A 14,623-nucleotide genomic window follows, 5' to 3' on the forward strand; every position below is an offset into this window, starting at 1 on the left:
AAATAGCACAGAATGTGTGCAACAAATGTAAACACGTTTTGAGAGTCTCGTGCCGTGAGTTTGCACACCGCTTGCACAGTGACAGTAATATGATCTGTTATCTTTGAATCGTGAAAATGTGTGCAAAATTTTGAATATATGTATTTTTTTAAGTGAACATTTGCAACTCAAATTTTGCTTCTGGGGGATCCCTGGAACTAAATATTTTGAGATGGGGTTCCGTGGCCAAATACATATCATTTTGGGGCTCCTTCACATGAAAATGTTTGAGCACTGCACTGACCCCCCCAAAAAATCAAGATCTTTCAAAAATAGCAGATCTACAAGCTCGCAGCGCGGCACTCGGTGCCGTTACATCTGCTATTTTTCAATAGTTAAAGCACAAAATAACGCGTAATAATGCGTTCCCAGTTTTATTACATCCCCTCCCCCTGTGAAGAACATTCATGGGGCCCGCAGTGAATCCTTGTGCCCAGGATTCGGTGTGACACCCCTGGTTGCAGGGGGAATACATTTTTGCCCCAAAATGCAAATTAGTATGTCCTGGCGACATTGGTGGAACGCTGTTAGTCTGTAGCCCTGTTATGAGTCCTCATGTGTCTTTTTAGATCACTCCGTTGAACACAGCCTTTGCCACAAACTGTACAGGTAAAAGGCTTCTCCCCTGTATGAGTCCTCATGTGCGTTTTAAGATGGCCCAAGTGACTACAGCCTTTGCCACAAATTGCACACGTAAAGTGCTTTTCTCCTGTATGAGTCCTCATGTGCGTTTTCAGATCACTCTTTTGACTACAGGCTTTGCCACAAATGGTACAAGTAAAGGGCTTCTCCCCTGTATGAGATCTCATGTGTCTTTTTAGATGATCCAGGTGGCCAAACGCTTTGCCGCAAACCTTACACGTAAAGGGCTTTTCCCCTTTATGAATCATCGTGTGCCTCTTCAGATTTCCCTTTCGACTAAATATTTTGCCACACTCCGTGCAACTAAAGCTTTTACCCCCCGTGTCTTCCGTGTCAGATTCGGAACATTGTGAAGAGCGGAGCTGGTCGGCCGACTGAGCTCCCCTGGTCTCCCACTCATCACTGTCTTCAGCGTCAGATTCAGGACGATGTGAGGCGGCGAGCTGGTCGTCACTAGTTAGTTGTGATTGTACCCAATAGTCTATATAAGCTTGTGTTTTCATGTTTTCAGTCGAGGTGCCGGCTACCGGCTCTTCGTCGTCATCTTCAAGTTTCACTGCTAGTAACGTGATCATATCATCCCCCTCTGGTCTCTGCAGAAGATCCTCCTGTTCCTCTTTAATCTGTGGAGGCTCAGGTTCCTCCTGGACCAGACTGGGGCTCCTCTCCCGCTGTACAGGGGAATCCTCTTTAGACACATGCAGGTGCAAGGGGTCTAGAATGGACACAAGAGAAAAGCGAGAGAAAAGTTTGAATTTACATTTTTTCTATTATGTTTTTTTCCTCTGTTTTATAGCTGCGGTATTTGGAGAAACTTCCACTGTAAATAAATTTCTAAATGATAAGTCTATACTCATTCATCAAAGACATTTGTTATTGGCTTGTTGTATCAGTTGTATAATTGTAACATACACACACTTATATAATATACTGTATATTATGCCTCACTCATCTGTTCATTACAGGTTCAAGTTAGAAGTACTCTCATAACAAGGACAAGTACAGTCAGATAAGCACCACAGGGTAAACAAATTCATGGTCAACCCCAAATTATCACCTCTGGACATACACAACATGTATAGCTGGCCCTTGGCAGATAACCAGTCTACAGATAGATTCTCTCCCATCCTACAGGAACATGGTCTCAAACATGCACGTCACATGCACAAGAGCCAGTTCACCTTGAACATTCCCTTGAAAACCCTGACAGAACGAAGCAACCCTCAGAGCCATCCCCCCTCTCACCCTTTCCTTCTTCTCTTATCCATTTGTCTCCCATTCCTGCATCTCCTTTCCTTTATCCCTTCATTCTCCATGTTCTGCAATAAACTGTTTCAAACGTTGTCAAAGCCTCTGCGTCCAGTCCTTCACACCCCTGAAGATACAACAGGCTCCAACCATTCTAATTTACACACTTTGTCTGTGGCGGAAAATGAACAGTCTCAGTTCTCTATCTTAATACATGATCGACATGATCGTCATTCCGCTTTAACTTAACAAAGTAAAGTGGAAGGACAGAGGACTGAGCAGAGGATACAGATAGAGCAAGGGTTTCCAAACTTTTCAGGCCACAACCCCCCAAAATAATGTCAGAGATCTGCCCATGAAAGATTGAGGTGCATCTTGGGAATGGGCTTATTGTGTCTAAAAAGACATACAGTATTTAGCCACTTGTACCATGCCCCAACCACTGATATCTAAATCGTTAAGACCACTAAATGATAGAAAGCAGTAAATGAAAACATTTGAACACTCATCTTTTCTTTCTTCAATCTAAAATATTAACCCCTGTTGTAAAAAAATAATACAATTAAAAAAAAAGTTGTCCTTTAAAAGTCATTAAATTGTAACTTGACTTGTGCAGATACCCTTTAAACACTTATACTGTATGTTGGGTTAGACAAGCTAATCATCTGGGGACCCGCAATTTGGGAACCACTTACTGTATAGAGCAGTGTTTTTCAACCACTGTGCCTGGGGACCTCTGGTGTGCCCCTGAGAAGGGTCAAGTGTGCCCCTTGAAACTGCTTGAAAGCCAGTATTGTATTTATCATTTTAAAAATGATTTACACTAGTGAAAACAGCCGATCTACAAGCACACAACGCCTCGCGGTGCGAGGCGTTGTGTGCTTGTAGATCGGCTGTTTTCACTACTGTTATGCGACAGCCTTGTATGATGAAGCAGGGCTTTACTTTGAGAAGAAACGTACAAATTTGAAACTTGGACATACAAGGTTTCTTCCCAACAGTGACAATACCGGTATTTACCCCCCCCCCCCCCCCCCCCCCCGTATTATGTTGGTGTGCCCATGGATTCTTGGGACATGAAAAGTGTGCCCACTGCCCATGCAGAAAAAAGGTTGAGAAACACTGGTATAGAGCATGGAGACTAGAGGGAGCCATCTTAGGAAAGTCTAAAGAACAGAGTAGAAGGAGAAAGATACTGACAAGAGTGACACAATGGAATCTGAGGTAAGAATGAGACAATGTTCAGGCTAAGCTCAAGATCTTAAGATTAAACGTTAGGCCTTCTGTGTCATACTCACACAAGGGACACGAGCTCGACCGTTGTCATCAGTGACTCGGCACCTATTGGCAACCTGCTGGTGTATGACGTGTGTGTGTGTGTGTGTGTGTGTGTGTGTGTGTGTGTGTGTGTGTGTGTGTGTGTGTGTGTGTGTGTGACCACAAGGTCATCTCAATAGAGCTGCCATTCTCATCTCCCCAAACCAAGCTTAAACGCCAAGTCCATATAGGGTTAGGGATGTGGTCTTCTCAGAGTGACACTGTGTTTGAGCTTCTGAACCCTTTGGCCTTGAACCTTCTGGCAATACAGTTTTCATTAATTCTTTATATATTTTTATTGTATTTAGTTTTTTCCATTTTCCCAAAGAATTATTAAAAATACATGAAAAACGTTATGGAAAAAACACGGCCTGCTCACGTATTAGGAGGGTAGTATGAGTCACCAGAAAAAAATAATGGGTGTTTTTAATGAATCTATCATGGTTAAAATGGAGTTTGAAGTTACAATGAGTGTGTGTGGGGAGAGGCCCTGAGCCTGGAGGGCCTGGTAACATTTACATCAAATATCTAAATACTGAATGAAGAAAATTAAAAACTGTTCAGGGTGTTCATACAAGCCTGATTAGACCATACAATGACAAAAAGTTTTTTTGAAAGTGGAATATCCCTTTAACTGTTAACCGTTTTTAAAAGAGCAGTAGGCTACAACATCAATCATCGTTAGCATCTCACGGGTGACACTTCATCTCGGCCTGAAATTAAAATATATATTATAAAAGATGGTGAGTTATAGTTTTAACAGTAGCCTAACTCTTTAGCTACTCTGAAATATTGACTATCTAGGTTGAAAACATTACTGTGTGCATAATAACATTTGTTGAAACTTTAGCTAACTATTAAATGTTAATTTAGCAGTTTTATTTTCTCCCCACGACGGTGTGCAGCTTTGAGACAACAGGTAGCCTAGGCCTACTGTTCTAATGTGATCAGCTTCTACACGTTGCAACGTCCGAGTTCGAGGCAGCAAACTTGAATGAGTGAGACAGACAGACAGACAGACAGAGAGATAGACGACGGTGAGTGAAGGAGACATACAGTGAGTGTGTGTTGAGCTCTGAAGTAGAGCTCTGGCTCCAAAAGGCGAATCGCGAATTCTTCGCCTTTTTGGTTCGCTTATTCACGTCGCTTTCGCTAATTCGCCGGTGTGGACAGACCTTTATGGTTATGGCACCAAGGACATGCAAAAAAAAAAGAAAAAAAGAAAAAAAAGTTTTAAGATGAAATATCCTGGACTACATGAACACAAAGTTGTCTTCTGGACATGGCGTCCTTCATGGATCCCAGATTCAAGGCAAAAACTACATCAGCAGCGAAAAGGTCGCAGACATCAAGACCAGGGTGATGTCAGAAATGACAGCAACAGCACAGAAGGTAATAAGGTTATACGGTTATGTATTTGACACCAGGGCTTGGGGCTTGTGGGATAATTAGGCATGAATGGAATTTAATTAAGTGTGCCTGCTATGCAATAGCAAAACACTTATTGTAATCCGCCATACTTAAGTCATTAATTAAGTCTTTCGCCACGAATTTCTGCACGTAATAACTGCCGCACAATTTACGCCACCGCCGCAATATATACATCAAAACGTGCGGCTCGGCCGGGAATGGTGTGCTATTACTTTTCTTTCCGATCCGCGTTACCATTGCGACGTAATTCGCAAAAAACAACGCCAAAAAACCCCATTGACTTAGAATGGGGGAAACTTCGGCACGTAATAACTGCCGCACGATTTACGCCACCCCCGCAATATATACATCAAAATGTGCGGCTCGGCCGGGAATGGTGTGCTATTACTTTTCTTTCCGATCCGCTTTCCGATTGCGATGTAATTCGCAAAAAACAACGCCCAAAAACTCCATTGACTTTGAATGGGGGACTCTGAAAAAAACCCAGAAACTTTGGCGCCACATAACTCTGCCATACTTTTGCCTAGCAACGTCATTTAAAATGTAAAATGCTCACACAACTTTGGTCTTTTTCCGACCAATAGGGATGAGCTGTAATTGATTAAGCCTCGCCCCCTCTTTAACAGGAAGTGCCCTTCACCAAACAGGAAGTGCCTCTATAACTCATGAACCGTTTGTCGTACAGACTTGCGGCTGGTGCAAGCCCCCAGAACCCTGGGGGCGCTTTGAAGCAAAAAGTACATGGTGGCCGTTTGAGGTATGGCAGTTGGGTCAACTATTCATAAATCTCATGAACGCGCCTTTTGGCTCCACCCCCTCCACTCCAGACAGCTGAATCCTCTGTTCCTCTCCGGAGCGGAGAGCACCGCACCGCAGACCGCATTAAACCAGGAAATAACCATAGCGACTTCTTCTTATTACTTCTTATTCTGTGTTTATTAAATATAGATACCTTCCCGAATCTCTTAGTTACAACACTATTGTTCTTATAAAACTGTTGGTTTACTCATTAGTATTAGTTATTACGATTTTCGCGTTTTGTCATCTTGACAGAGGCTGTCTGCCATTGACTTTGCATTGGGTTCTGAAAAGTCCGATCTTTTTTTTAAATAGGAGCTTTACGTGAAATGTTAATGAAGATTACTATCAAAATGGAATTTAAATGCGATACATACATGGTTTGATAATCTCTCGAGACAGCCTCAGAGAACGCTAAGAGAGACAGACCGATAGGTGTCGCCCTTTATTCTTTGACGATGGGTTCCCAGATTGATGGTTTGATAACCCACAAGTAGGCGAAAGCCATTTCTGAGTAGGCCTGTCTGTCTCATAGAGTTATAAGTGGGTCTGTCTCATGGCCTGTCTCCATCACTCTGTCTGTGACACTGTGCGTAATTAAATGTATTCATTTTGGACAAAGTGCATCTAATGCATAGAGTATATATATATAATATCTAATGTGGATTTCAAAGAATGTCTCTATATGTCAACACACTGTCATCTAATAAAAATACTCTATTTCAGACTGTAGCTACTATATGAATTATATTTAAACTTGTTTCTGGAACAGAACACAACTCTAGGCTTGTCTAGAACAGACCAGTAACTTTAACTATGACTCGTTTCACCCAAGGAATCCATGCAAAATGCTAAGATTACCACACTGAATGACAACACAGGTTGATATTGTAAATCAGGGGTCTTCAACGTTTTCAGGCAACGGACCCAGATGAGATAGAGATGAAGCAGGGACCCCCACAACCTTTTCATAGATTCCATATAGTTTAATCGCCTGACCGCACAATCATCAGTGTATTTTGGATTCATGTCAATTTGTGTTTTCAGATATTTAACCACTTGAACCGTCAATACTTAATAAGCTTCACTTTCACTCTGTAATTAGTCTGCTCTTTTTCCCCTCTACACCAAAGCCCTTTGCCAAAAATAGCAGATCTACAAGCTCACAGTGAGCTTGTAGATCGGCTATTTTTGTCTAAAGTTCTCAGAATAAGGACACTAGGGTTCAAGTGGAATAGAAAAAAGTTTCTATCACACAAAGATTTGGAGGACCCCCTATAGTAACTCTGAGGACCCCCTAGGGGTCCCGGACCCCCTGTTGAAGACCCCTGTTGTAAATAATGGGAGAGTCCAAAATACCACTTCTATCCAAAGCAAGAACTTATGTCATGATAGTTGATAAACAAGTGAGCATGCAACATTGGAACTGGAGCACTCACTGTACACTCAATCAGTGTACAGTGATAAAATTGTCAACCCACCTAAACTCATTTTCAGTTTATACAGCTGGAGATACAGACACCTGTTGCTGTACACATACTCTTATGGTAATGATTGCTATCAGAATATAGAGCTTTATTATAATTATACATTGTTCATACCATGTTGAAAATACATTTCTGAAACAACAGAATACATTCCCAGCCAGCCAGATCATCTTTTTGATAATATTCCATCACATTATTTTAACACCTGTGCAGTCAAATATCTGTACCTGAAAGATGATGAAACTACAACTACAGCTTGTAGTAGGCAGTAGGCAGCTTGTACTCAGAGCTGAGAGGATGAGAGCTGTCCATACCAATGGACTTGGCTTTCTTAAGCACCTGCCTTTGGTAGACTTGATCCAGGCTACTGAAGTCTACTCCAGCTATCTTTGAAGCCGTTCTCACAATTCTCCTAAGGTGATTTTTGTCCTTTACGTTCAGGTTTCCATATACCAACAAAACAATAGAGGTGTTGCTGACCTTTCTTGCAAATGTTTCACAGTTCACATCGAATTTAAGCTTACTATCAAACATAGTGCCTAGATATTTGTAGGTGTTCACCAGGTCAAGGGTGGGGGGGGGGGGGGATTTCCTAAATGTGTGACCTCTAGTATTGGATCATAATCATTATAATATCTACATTTATAAAGTATTCATAAACGTATCTGTGGTCTCTGAACCAGGTTTGGTTTGGTTAATTGGTTTAGTTAATACTCTAGTTAGGCTATAAGGTTTGGACTATAGCCAGGATGGCCACAGGCCAGGACCATATGACACAAAATAACACACTTTTTTGAATGAATTTCACATGTAAAAACGTTAGACCATTGTCAATGGTGTGTATAAACCATAACAGTTAATTTCATAGAGGTATACATTAACTAATTTACCTCAGAAACTTCAAGCAATGGACTTGGTTATTAATATGGATTCCACTTTGGTAATCTATTCCAGTGTTTCTCAAACTTTCACATTTTCAAGGTCTCCCCTTAACTCTTTACAGCATACAAATGGAACCAAATGAACCAAATGTTGGTTCCATTTGTACACTGTCAGTATACACTTGTATAGACCCCACAGAGTCCCTGGAATCCACTTTGAGAACCACTGATCTATTTGAAATGCATTCTGTTTGTTTGTTTACAGTGGTCTTCAACGTTTTCAGGCCAGGGACCCCCAAACTGATGGGGAGATGGAGCAGGGACCCCCTACCTTGGGGGTCCCTGCTCCATCCAACATGCATGTACAAGTGCATGGCTGTACCACTTCCATTTATAAACATACCTTAATAACTGAGAACCAATGTCAATACTATCAATCTATCACTAACAATCTGTCAATTGCACAATAATCATGTATACAAGCTATTCAAAAGAGACAGAATCATGTCTTTTTGTTATATTTAAAGACACATTATTATTTTTCTTTCTTTTTTAAATAAAAATAAAAAATATATAACGTTTTTTTTTTTTTTTCAACAATTTCGCGGACCCCCTGCAGTGTCCCCGCGGACCCCCTAGGTTAAACCATGGAATACACAATGGTTAATTAATTCAACGTGGAGTTACACTTCCAGGCGATGCCTCAGTCCAGCGGGACGTATCGAAGATCTAATCCGAGCAGAGTGCTTCTCAAGCGGGGAGAGGACGGGAGAGGAGCCGTGTACTGTGCGGCGTTTCTCTTTTTTCCCCACTAGAGAGAGTCCTCAACCTTCTAAACCAACAGAGCTCGTACTCGCGGCGCTCGTTCATGACTTGAGCTCCAGCGCGTTCACAGTGGCAGTGCTCGTTCATGACTTTGAGCCGCAGGCGCGTCCATGAAAACAAACTATGACGCAAAACGCGTCACAGGGTCAAATAGTTGACCCAATACGTCACTTTTCAGAGGCTTTTCAAACGCGGAAGTACGCTTCATGCGCTGGGTGAGCAACTCAATGCAAGTGGACGGGCGGGGATATCAGTTGCCCTCTCTATTATTATTATAGCTCTATGGGCTGGTGTCATACCTTTTCTTTTTTTCTCAATTTTTTTTTTCTCAAATTTTTTTTTCTCAAATTTTTTTTTTCTCAAAAGTTTTTTTTCTCAAATTTTTTTTTCTCAATTTTTTTTTTCTCAAATTTTTTTTCTCAATTTTTTTTTTCTCAAAATTTTTTTTTCTCAAATTTTTTTTTCTCAAATTTTTTTTCTTAATTTTTTTTCTCAAAATTTTTTTTTTCTCAAAAAATGTTTTTTCTCAACATTTTTTTCTCAATTTTTTTTTCTCAAAAAAATTTTTTCTCAATTTTTTTTTTCTCAATTTTTTTTTTCTCAAAATTTTTTTTTCTCAAAATTGTTTTCTCAAAATTATTTTTTTCTCAACATTTTTTTTTCTCACATTTTTTTTTCTCAAGATTTTTTTTTCTCACAATTTTTTTTTCAAAATTTCTTTTTCTCAAAAAAGTTTTTTTCTCAAATTTTTTTTCTCACAAAACAATTTTTTCTCAAAAAACTGTCGTTAAAGTGCGACCCGTGATAACGGCCAAAAATGCTCCAAAACGCCACTAATTAGTCGAAATGGCTGACTTCCTGTTTGGTTTCTGATTGGCTGCTGGCCTTGTGACGTGGGTAGAGCTCCGAGGGCCTGGTCATCGCTGCTTGCAGCTTTAATTCATTAATCGTCCATGACCTTAATTGGGGCCTATTTCGCCAAACAGGAAGTGCCCCTCACCAAACAGGAAGTGACCCTTGATCTCGTGAACCGTTTGTCATACAGACACGCGGGTTGCGTCAAATGAAATAACGCTAATGCTAACACCAACCGCTACACAAGGTTGCACAGACTTAGCGAGCTGCAGGCACACTTAAAATTTCTTAGAAATTTTCTCTTCTAGTAAGTGTTTTGCCATTGCTTTGCACGGCAGGCACACTTAATAATAATAATAATCACTTCACAAAATTTCGGCACGTAATAAGTGCCGCACGATTTACGCCACCGCCGCAATATATACATCAAAACGTGCGGCTCGGACGGGAATGGGGTGCTATTACTTTTCTTTCCGATCCGCGTTACCATTGCGACGTAATTCGCAAAAAACGACGCCAAAAAACCCCATTGACTTAGAATGGGGGAAACTTCGGCACGTAATAACTGCCGCACGATTTACGCCACCCCCGCAATATATACATCAAAATGTGCGGCTCGGCCGGGAATAGTGTGCTATTACTTTTCTTTCCGATCCGCGTAACCATGGCAACGTAATTCGCAAAAAACTACGCTCAAAAACCCCCATTGACTTTGAATGGGGGACTCCGAAAAAAAACCCAGAAACTTTGGCGCCACATAACTCTGCCATACTTTTGCCTAGCAACGTGATTTAAACTTTAAAATGCACACACAACTTTGGTCTTTTTCCAGCCAATAGGGATGAGCTGTAATTGATTAAGCCCCGCCCCCTCTATAACAGGAAGTGCCCTTTGCCAAACAGGAAGTGCCTCTATAACTCATGAACCGTTTGTCGTACAGACTCGCGGCTGGTGTCATACATTTTTTTTTCTCAAATTTTTTTTTCTCAATTTTTTTTTTCTCAATTTTTTTTTCTCACATTTTTTTTTCTCAATTTTTTTTTCTCAAAATTTTTTTTTTCTCAAAATTTTTTTTTCTCAAAATTTTTTTTTCTCAAATTTTTTTTTCTCAATTTTTTTTTTCTTAAATTTTTTTTTCTCCAATTTTTTTTTCTCAAAAAAATTTTTTTCTCAATTTTTTTTTCTCAATTTTTTTTGTTCTCAATTTTTTTTTCTCAAAAAAAATGTTTTCTCAAAAAATATTTTTTTCTCAAAATGTTTTTTTTCTAAAAAAAATTTTCTCAAAAAAAATTCGCCATGGTAACGCGGATTGGAAAGAAAGTTAATAGCACACCATTCCAAGTGACCCTTTATCTCGTGATCCGTTTGTCGTACAGACGTGGGTGGTGTCATATGAAGAACCATAATGTTAAAGCTTATGCAAAAAATGCTAATGTTAAAAAATGTAACGCTAATGCTAACACCAACCGCTACACAAGGTTGCACAGACTTAGCGAGCTGCAGGCACACTTAAGATTTTGTAGAAATTTTCTTTTCTAGTTGAATATGTATTGCAAAAATAATAATGTATTTAGCAGAAAAACATCAACAACTATATCGTCGTTGTCGGGTGGAAACCTCGTATCTCCAGGTTTCAAATGTGTACGTTCTTTCGCAAAGTAAAGCCCTGCTTCATCATACAAGGCCGTTGCACAAAAGTAGTGAAAACAGCAGATCTACAAGCGTGCGAGGCGTTGTGTGCTTGTAGATCGGCTGTTTTCACTAGTTTAAATCATTTCTAAAATGATAAATGCAAAACGAACGGTTTTGGACATACAAGGTTTTCATCCGACAACGACGATATACTGCAATTGTTTTTTACTAATATCGTGATAATATCGATATCAAGGTATATTCAACAACATTATCCAATATAGAAGGTAGAGTTGTAAAAAATATCGATTTATCGAAAAGTATCGATTTTGAATATAGTATCGATTTTCAATATGACTTTTCCATAGTTTCAATAATATCGATAATATCGATAATATCGATAATATTGATCAGTTTTTACCTCTCTCGTTGGTTTACACCAACATTAATTTAGTGTGTGTCCTTCCTACTTTGGCTTATTCCTAGTTATTTTAAAGGCCTATTTGTACTTAGAATGTGAAAAAAAAAGTGCACTACCATCTACCTCAAGAAGTTCTGTATTTTTCTTTAAATAAAAATAAACATTTTTGCACTGAAATCGCTTTGGTTGCGTGGTATCGAAAATGGTATCGAGTATCGAAATGTTTCAAAATATCGTATCGAAGTTAGAAATCCAGTATCGTGACAAGCCTAATAGAAGGTTTTCCTAATATCGCCCAGCCTTATTTGTCATGTTAGTACTGCAAATCATGAAGCCACAAAACACACCTCTTGACTATGAATGTTTATTTCAAACAAAAGCAAACAAAGTCATTCAAACTAAAGTATACAACAAGTATTTGTCAAAAGTGTGACAATAGTCTGAAAAGTATATTTTAACCCATTTAGGCCTGAACACAATATGACGCAATATTTTATGCTTTAAATATAAAAAAATAGCAGATATACAAGCTCACAGCGCGGCACCGAGTGCCGCGCTGCAAGCTTGTAGATCTGCTATTTTTGAAAAATTGTGAAAATTTGAATTTTGACCCGATTCTATGAGTGTCTTTTGAATCCTTCTAAGATTTTTTGAAAAACCCAATGTTTCTATGTCAGCAATCTGGCCAGCCATCGTCAAAGAAAAGGTCCTTTTCACTTCACTGGAGCTCAGTTAGTCTGTTCTCGAGAGACTACTATGTCAGTGGTTCTCATCATTTTTCATGTGAAGGACCCCCAAAATGATATTTATTTGGCCACGGACCCCCATCTCAAAATATCTAGTTCCAGGGACCACCCAGAAGCAAAATTTAAGTAACAAACATTCGCTTTGAAAATACATATATTCAAAGATTTGCACACTTTTTCAAAAATAGCAGATCTACAAGCTCGCAGCGCGGCACTCGGTGCCGCGCTGTGAGCTTGTATATCTGCTATTTTTCACTGGTTAAAACAGTCAATAATTCTAGGCCTAAATGGGATAAACACAGCTGCTTCAATTGAAACCACTGTGAAAGTATCATGACTATGAATCAACGTTGAGATTACCATTACCATTTAGTTCAGGGGTCTTCAACGTTTTCAGGCCAAGGACCCCTTAGTTGAGAGAGAGATGAAGCAGGGACCCCCACAACCTATTCATAAGATTCCATATAGTTTCATCGTTTGACAGCACAATCATCAGTGTGTTTTGGATTCATGTCAATTTGTGTCTTCAGATATTTAACCACTTGAACCGTCAATGCTTAATAAACTTGATCTTTCTCTCTGTACTTTGTCTGCTCTTTTTCCCCCTCTACACAAAACCTCTTTGCCAAAAAATAGCCGATCTACAAGCTCAAAACACCTCGCAGCGCGAGGCGTTGTGAGCTTGTAGATCTGCTATTTTTTGGCTAAAGTTCAAGTGGTTCAAGTGGTTAAAGGGGAAGACCACCCATTTTCACATATTGAAATATGTCATTAGTATACCATAGAGGAGTTGTGTGGAAATAGAAAAAAGGTTCCACCTCTTCTGTGTCGCCTAGAACTGGAGGATTGATTTTGGGGTTTGTATTGTAAAGTACAATGTGTGATGTCATCAAGTTGGGTGGTCTCCCCCGTTAATATAAAAAAAAGGAGAAAAAAGTTTCTATCACACAAAGATTTGGAGGACCCCTGCAGTAACTGCGAGGACCCCCTAGGGGTCCCGGACCCCCTGTTGAAGACCCCTGATTTAGTTGAAAATTGAGGTTACTCAACCAATCACAAGCCAATATGGGCCATCCAGAACTCACAGTAAATGTATGTTTACATGTAATTGAATTCAAATGAAATTGTAACAACGACCATATGAATGCATAGTCTATCAACTGTGTTTTAAGACTGGATATCGTCACTGTCGGGCAGAAACCTCGTATCTCCAAGTTTCAAATTTGTATGTTCTTTTGCAAAGTAAAGCCCTGCTTCATCGTACAAGGCCCGTCGCACAAAAGTAGTGAAAACAGCAGATCTACAAGCACACAACGCCTCGCACCGCGAGGCGTTGTGTGCTTGTAGATCGGCAGTTTTCACTAGTTTAAATCATTTTTAAAATGAAAAAATGCGAAACGAACGGTGTTGGACATACAAGGTCTTCACCCGACAACGACGATATACAAGATAAGTAGCATCCCCACTGAGGTCCCATCCTCTTTTACAGTACACTTTAAGACATAATAAGAAGACAAATTAAGACAGAATAAAGCCATAATAAGAAATAATGTGTTGGTAATTAGAGCTAATATATTTTATTAGACAGAAACAAAGACAGAATAGTAGAAAGAACGAATACATTCTCTGGCACCGTCACCTGCCGCGGAACTGCAGCGGCAGACACTGCCGCACGACCGCTAGTTCGACCAGCAGTCGCACTGCATCGCCAGCGATAGGACCAGCAGTCCCGCCAGTAGGACCGGCGGCCGCCGCACGGACCGGCAGGTCCCGTAGCGGTAAACTGCCCGTCCGTGCGGTGGTGGCTGAGACAGAATAGCAGAACGCGAATACATTATCTGGCACCGGCATCGCTGGTAACTGCTGCGGCAGTGCGACTGCTGGTCGAACTAGCGGTCGTGCGGCAGTGTCTGCCGCTGCAGTTCCGCGTCAGGTGACGGTGCCAGAGAATGTATTCACTCTTTCTACTATTCTGTCTTTGTTTCTGTCTAATAAAATATATTAGCTCTAATTGCCAACACATTATTTCTTATTATGGCTTTATTCTGTCTTATTATGTCTTAAAGTGTACTGTAAAAGAGGATGGGACCCCCACTGATCTGGTTTCCCCCCCCACACTGAGCTTTCTGCTGCATTTAAGGACATTTTAGGTAAGTGTTTTCCACTCTGGTCCATAGTGCAGGGGTCTTCAACATGGGGTCCGGGATCCCTAGGGGGTCCTCATAGTTATTACAGGGGGTCCTCCAAATCTTTGTGTGATAGAGGCTTTTTTTCCCTCCTTTTTTATAATAACCACTTGAT

This window comes from Nannobrachium achirus, assembly GCF_963921795.1.
Source record: "Nannobrachium achirus genome assembly, chromosome: 8".
NCBI classification, from domain to species: Eukaryota; Metazoa; Chordata; class Actinopteri; order Myctophiformes; family Myctophidae; genus Nannobrachium; species Nannobrachium achirus.